At 48.1% G+C, this 7,797-nt stretch overlaps 1 protein-coding gene across 2 annotated transcripts in view; it reads right to left on the reverse strand.

Moving 5' to 3' along the window:
* LOC138368754 (protein O-linked-mannose beta-1,2-N-acetylglucosaminyltransferase 1-like) overlaps nucleotides 1-6,976 on the reverse strand; it is a 48,347-nt gene extending 41,371 nt beyond the window's left edge. For both annotated transcript variants that reach the window (XM_069331474.1, XM_069331473.1), the window contains exon 1: nucleotides 6,861-6,976. The gene's annotated coding sequence lies outside the window, so the exon portion shown is untranslated. The remainder of the gene's footprint in view (nucleotides 1-6,860) is intronic.
* Nucleotides 6,977-7,797: the final 821 nt, after the last annotated feature.

The raw sequence follows: 7,797 nt of genomic DNA on the forward strand, positions 1-7,797 counted from the left end.
TCCCTTCACCTTTCCCTTACGTCCTCCCTCACATGTTGTGTTAGGAAGTTCCTGTACATAGCTTCCACTAGCTTTGCTTCCCACGTTTCATTCCCACAATAGGGATTCCGCGATTCCCAATCAATCTGTCCGTGATTTAGGTTCCCCATGACCAGTAGCTTCGGTCATATTTTGTGAGCTGTTGTTACTGCTCTCTGTAGTTCATCTATACATACCTATACATGGGTCTTGTACTATTTGCTGGGGGATAGTAGATTACCAAGACCACAGTCCTCTCCCATTTGCTGCCAGAGTCCCAATTATGGAGCTTTTGTACCCGTTTGCTTTCCTATTTTTTCAGTACTTCAAATTTCCACCTCTGCTAATAGGAGTGTCACACGCCTCGTGAACACTTGGTATCTGGTAATCAGTGTGTGTGTGTGTGTGTGTGTGTGTGTGTGTGTGTGTGTGTGTGTGTGTGTGTGTGTGTGTGTGTGTGTGTGTGTGTGTGTGTGTGTGTGTGTGTGTGTGTTTGTGTACTCACCTATTTGTGCTTGCAGGATCGAGCATTGACTCTTGGATCCCGCCTTTCCAGCCATCGGTTGTTTACAGCAATGACTCCTCTCCCATTTCCCTATCATACCTAATTTTAAAATTATGAATAGAGTTTGCTTCCACAACCTGTTCCTGAAGTGCATTCCATTTTTCCACTACTCTCACGCTAAAAGAAAACTTCCTAACATCTCTGTGACTCATCTGAGTTTCCAGTTTCCACCCATGTCCCCTCGTTCTGTTATTATTACGTGTGAACATTTAATCTATTTCCACTTTGTCAATTCCCCTGAGTATTTTATATGTTCCTATCATATGGGGAGCCGGTCGGCCGAGCGGACAGCACACTGGACTTGTGATCCTGTGGTCCCGGGTTCGATCCCGGGCGCCGGCGAGAAACAATGGGCAGAGTTTCTTTCACCCTATGCCCCTGTTACCTAGCAGTAAAATAGGTACCTGAGTGTTAGTCAGCTGTCACGGGCTGATTCCTGGGGGTGGAGGCCTAGTCGAGGACCGGGCCACGGGGACACTAAAGCCCCGAAATCATCTCAAGATAAGATAAGATCATATCTCCTCTCTCCCTTCTTTTCTTTAGTGTCGTAAGGTTCAGTTCCTTCAGACGCTCTTCATATCCCATCCCTCGTAACTCTGGGACAAGCCTCGTCGCAAACCTCTGAACTTTCTCTAGTTTCTTTATGTGTTTCTTCAGGTGGGGGCTCCATGATGGCGCGGCATACTCTAAGACGGGTCTCACGTAGGCAGTGTAAAGCGCCCTAAAAGCCTCCTCATTTAGGTTTCTGAATGAAGTTCTAATTTTCGCCAGTACGCTGCTGTCGTTATCCTATTTATGTGTGCCTCAGGAGTTAGATTAGGTGTTACGTCCACTCCCAGGTCTCTTTCTCGAATCGTTACAGGTAGGCAGTTCCCCTTCATTGTGTACTGTCCTTTTGGTCATCTATCACCTGATCCCATTTCCATAACTTTACATTTACTGGTGTTGAACTCCAGTAGCCATTTCCCTGACCATCTCTGCAACCTGTTTAAGTCCTCTTGGAGGATCCTACAATCCTCATCTGTCACAACTCTTCTCATTAATTTTGCGTCATCCGCAAACATTGACTGTGTGTGTGTGTGTGTGTGTGTGTGTGTGTGTGTGTGTGTGTGTGTGTGTGTGTGTGTGTGTGTGTGTGTGTGTGCTTTGCGTTCATATTAAATTTGCATATCATGTAACTGATGTATTTTTTATTTCAGGTGAGTACACTGAGTACACTCAAGCCAGGTGAGTGTGGCAGACGAATTAATGTGAGTATCATTTTACCTCTTGTATTTACAGCGAGCGGCCCCAGCACGCCGTCCTGGCCGTGTCTGCTAGGAGTTAATACTTATAGTCTTTTGTTTTGTTTATATATATTCGTGATAAATGAAACAACACACAACACCCTCCACCTGCAGCTGCCACACTCACTTGCACACTCAGTACGCCCTGCGCACACTCACTTGCACACTCAGTACACCCTGCGCACACTCACTTGCACACTCAGTACACCCTGCGCACACTCACTTGCACACACATGGGGGGCCTCGTAGTCTGGTGGATAGCGCGCAGAACTCGTAATTCTGTGGCGCGGGTTCGATTCCCGCACGAGGCAGAAACAAATGGGCAAAGTTTCTTTCACCCTAAGTGCCCCTGTTACCTAGCAGTAAATAGGTACCTGGGAGTTAGTCAGCTGTCACGGGCTGCTTCCTGGGGTGTGTATGTGTGGTGTGGAGAGAGAGAGAGAGAAAAAAAAAGTAGTTAGTAAACAGTTGATTGACAGTTGAGAGGCGGGCCGAAAGAGCAGAGCTCAACCCCCGCAAAAAACACAACTAGTAAACACTCAGTACACCCTGCGCACACTCAGTACACCCTGCGCACACTCACTTGCACACTCAGTACACCCTGCGCACACTCACTTGCACACTCAGTACACCCTGCGCACACTCAGTACACCCTGCGCACACTCACTTGCACACTCAGTACACCCTGCGCACACTCACTTGCACACTCAGTACACCCTGCGCACACTCACTTGCACACTCAGTACACCCTGCGCACACTCACTTGCACACTCAGTACACCCTGCGCACACTCACTTGCACACTCAGTACACCCTGCGCACACTCACTTGCACACTCAGTACACCCTGCGCACACTCACTTGCACACTCAGTACACCCTGCGCACACTCACTTGCACACTCAGTACACCCTGCGCACACTCACTTGCACACTCAGTACACCCTGCGCACACTCACTTGCACACTCAGTACACCCTGCGCACACTCACTTGCACACTCAGTACACCCTGCGCACACTCACTTGCACACTCAGTACACCCTGCGCACACTCACTTGCACACTCAGTACACCCTGCGCACACTCACTTGCACACTCAGTACACCCTGCGCACACTCACTTGCACACTCAGTACACCCTGCGCACACTCACTTGCACACTCAGTACACCCTGCGCACACTCACTTGCACACTCAGTACACCCTGCGCACACTCACTTGCACACTCAGTACACCCTGCGCACACTCACTTGCACACTCAGTACACCCTGCGCACACTCACTTGCACACTCAGTACACCCTGCGCACACTCACTTGCACACTCAGTACACCCTGCGCACACTCACTTGCACACTCAGTACACCCTGCGCACACTCACTTGCACACTCAGTACACCCTGCGCACACTCACTTGCACACTCAGTACACCCTGCGCACACTCACTTGCACACTCAGTACACCCTGCGCACACTCAGTACACCCTGCGCACACTCACTTGCACACTCAGTACACCCTGCGCACACTCAGTACACCCTGCGCACACTCACTTGCACACTCAGTACACCCTGCGCACACTCAGTACACCCTGCGCACACTCACTTGCACACTCAGTACACCCTGCGCACACTCAGTACACCCTGCGCACACTCACTTGCACACTCAGTACACCCTGCGCACACTCACTTGCACACTCAGTACACCCTGTGCACACTCACTTGCACACTCAGTACACCCTGCGCACACTCACTTGCACACTCAGTACACCCTGCGCACACTCACTTGCACACTCAGTACACCCTGCGCACACTCACTTGCACACTCAGTACACCCTGCGCACACTCACTTGCACACTCAGTACACCCTGCGCACACTCACTTGCACACTCAGTACACCCTGCGCACACTCACTTGCACACTCAGTACACCCTGCGCACACTCACTTGCACACTCAGTACACCCTGCGCACACTCACTTGCACACTCAGTACACCCTGCGCACACTCAGTACACCCTGCGCACACTCACTTGCACACTCAGTACACCCTGCGCACACTCAGTACACCCTGCGCACACTCACTTGCACACTCAGTACACCCTGCGCACACTCACTTGCACACTCAGTACACCCTGCGCACACTCACTTGCACACTCAGTACACCCTGCGCACACTCACTTGCACACTCAGTACACCCTGCGCACACTCACTCGCACACTCAGTACACCCTGCGCACACTCAGTACACCCTGCGCACACTCACTTGCACACTCAGTACACCCTGCGCACACTCACTTGCACACTCAGTACACCCTGCGCACACTCAGTACACCCTGCGCACACTCACTTGCACACTCAGTACACCCTGCGCACACTCACTTGCACACTCAGTACACCCTGCGCACACTCACTTGCACACTCAGTACACCCTGCGCACACTCACTTGCACACTCAGTACACCCTGCGCACACTCACTTGCACACTCAGTACACCCTGCGCACACTCACTTGCACACTCAGTACACCCTGCGCACACTCACTTGCACACTCAGTACACCCTGCGCACACTCACTTGCACACTCAGTACACCCTGCGCACACTCACTTGCACACTCAGTACACCCTGCGCACACTCACTTGCACACTCAGTACACCCTGCGCACACTCACTTGCACACTCAGTACACCCTGCGCACACTCACTTGCACACTCAGTACACCCTGCGCACACTCACTTGCACACTCAGTACACCCTGCGCACACTCACTTGCACACTCAGTACACCCTGCGCACACTCACTTGCACACTCAGTACACCCTGCGCACACTCACAGTCAGCTAGATCTTAGTCAATATCCATTGAGAGTCTAGCATCCCTCAAGAATCTCAGAAACCATGCTCCTGTTTATATATTTATTAATAAACTTGTTCACATATAGTCTAAGAGTATCTTAGCCCTCATTAACTATGCAGATGGGTACTTATCACGAGGACTGTGCCAGTAGGCCTATATAGATCTTGGAAGGGATATGAGACAGACTAAGATTAGAAGGTGTAAAGTAATGTTTTACAGAGCAGTTCAAGCGCATGACCAATATCATTACAAATGTTACTTGAAGTAAGTTTGTACGAATGATGTTGTTAGCACGTAATCAGATCAGAAAAGGAATATCCAATCTACAAATTATGATTATATATATACTGAAGTATATAATTAGTGAGGAGATTGCTATCATAGCCTAAACTAACTAGCAGCTTATCACCTGAACTCAGTCGTATTTACGTTATTGCTTGGCAATAATTCATTGCTTTGTAGTTTTTGTCTGTCTCAAAACAGCAAGGTGAGACCAGCCTGAGTTATACACAATGCATACACAATACACACACAATAAAGGGCACACAGGGTAAGTAGCGGTTGTGCAAAATAAACACAGAGTTCAGTCAGCAACACAGAAAATTCCCAAAGAAATGTATTTATATCACTATTTGGTAGGATTGAATGTTATGTGTAGTATTTAATATTAGCCATGTTACGTTCTTATTATTATATCGATTCTCTTTTGTTTTTATTCACCTTATGTTTTTACATAATGTTTTGACCTGGAGTTTATAACGGTCAGCTTCCTCTTCCTAGCCTAAGCTACTCTATTAAGTAAAAATAGCCTAAGTTACTCTATTAAGTAGAAATAGCCTAAGGTACTCTATTAAGTAGAAATAGCCTAAGCTACTCTATTTTAGTAGAAATAGCCTAAGCTACTCTATTTAGTAGAAATAGCCTAATCTACTCTATTTTAGTAGAAATAGCCTAAGCTACTCTATTTAGTAGAAATAGCCTAATCTACTCTATTTAAGTAGAAATAGCCTAAGCTACTCTATTAAGTAGAAATAGTCTAATCTACTCTATTAAGTAGAAGTAGCCTAAGCTACTCTATTTTAGTAGAAATAGCGTAATCTACTCTAGTAAGTAGAAATAGCCTTAGCTATTCTATCCCTTTGAGATGTATTTTATTGTCTCAATAAACGTACTTAAATTTGAACCTAGGCCGAACCATAGCACTTTTATTCTTGGCATGGTAATTAAGAGAGTTTAAGAACCTAACATGTTCTAAATAAATGTTAGCGTGATGAACAGGGAGACATGCTCATGAGTTGAACATCCACACACACAGTAGAGAAGCGTCCTTGACATAGTAAACAATGCCAAGGGAAAGCAGACAAAAAAAATATTTCAATTTATCTTCGGAAACTCGGTGAGAGCTGTGACTCCTGCCTCATAATTATTGGTTAACTTTAACATCATTAATTCTCATTAATGAAATATGGAACTAAGAACTATGGAACTAACACTCTACGGGCTCACCATAGCCAGTGCTACCTGGGCCTTATTGTTCCAGATAGCGAATCTTAAACAACATTTACTTCTCAAGAACAGGATCAACCCCCTCCAAAAATATATTCCTGGGTGCTTGAGGGTGCTGAGTGAGGCAGTGTGACCCACACCTCAGCCAACGAGGAACTCAATGAGCATTAACGCAACTATTTACGAAACCTGTACATCTTTTCTCAATCATGGCGGCTGTTTTAATGTTTATTAAATACTTTGCGCGCTCCGAAGTAATATGAGGTTGTTTACAACAATAATAACCTTAGGTTGTGAAGTTCAAAGTTCGTAAACTGTTTAATGTAAACAAAGCCGCCATGGTTAAGGAAAGATGGACAGGTTCCGGAAATGGACGCGTACTGGGCCAAGTCCTGGGCGAAGACCAAATTTCCAGACTAATTCTTCCAAATAGTAGTCTCGGGGAGTACTGTGAGAACATTAGAACGAGGAATACATCACTATCGTCACGTGTGGCCACTATTTACTCAACCTCAACTCAATGAGCTGCGTGTATTTCGTTCTCTTCAGGCAACTAGAAAGGCGGGATCCAAGAGCTAACAGCTCGATCCTGCAGGCACAGATAGTAAACACACACACACACAAGTGGACCCACCTCGGCTTCAATATTTACCCACAAATAACCGCAGACTATACGGCACTACGGGCGACGTGCTTGCCTACCCCGGCTTGACCAGCAGTCCCTCTCGGTCTCTCCTGATAAACTTGTGCGACACACGCGGCTTTCACAATACTGCCAACACAAGGCTCCTGTGTGCCCGCCGCCTGGGGCGTGGGCGGCTTTGTTGACATAACCTTGTGGCTGAAATGTTCCTCTGGATCCGCGTTCTGCTGCTGCTGCTGCTGCTGCTGCTGGTGGTGCTGCTGGTGGTGCCTTGCTCGTTGTCGTTCTTTCTGTGCTTGCTGTTGTCCAGGGCCTGCCATGGGTTGCTTGGTGTTGCCATGGGTCGCTTGGTGTTGCCATGGGTTGCTTGGTTGCTACCCTGATTTGGTTGGCACTGTCCTGGACTGCTTGGTGTCTACCCTAAGCTGCTTGGTACTGTCCTGGACTGCTTGGTACTGTCCTGGACTGCTTGGTACTGTCCAGGACAGCTTGGTACTGTCCTGGACTGCTTGGTACTGTCCTGGACTGCTTGGTACTGTCCTGGACTGCTTGGTACTGTCCTGGACTGCTTGGTACTGTCCTGGACTGCTTGGTACTGTCCAGGACAGCTTGGTACTGTCCTGGACTGCTTGGTACTGTCCTGGACTGCTTGGTACTGTCCTGGACTGCTTGGTACTGTCCTGGACTGCTTGGTACTGTCCTGGACTGCTTGGTACTGTCCTGGACTGCTTGGCACTGTCCTGGACTGCTTGGTGCTGTCCTGGACTGCTTGGTACTGTCCTGGACTGCTTGGTACTGTCCTGGACTGCTTGGCAGTGTCCTGGACTGCTTGGTACTGTCCTGGACTGCTTGGTACTGTCCTGGACTGCTTGGTACTGTCCTGGACTGCTTGGTACTGTCCTGGACTGCTTGGTACTGTCCTGGACTGCTTGACACTGTCCTGGAC

Source organism: Procambarus clarkii, chromosome 26 (assembly GCF_040958095.1).
Source record: "Procambarus clarkii isolate CNS0578487 chromosome 26, FALCON_Pclarkii_2.0, whole genome shotgun sequence".
NCBI classification, from domain to species: Eukaryota; Metazoa; Arthropoda; class Malacostraca; order Decapoda; family Cambaridae; genus Procambarus; species Procambarus clarkii.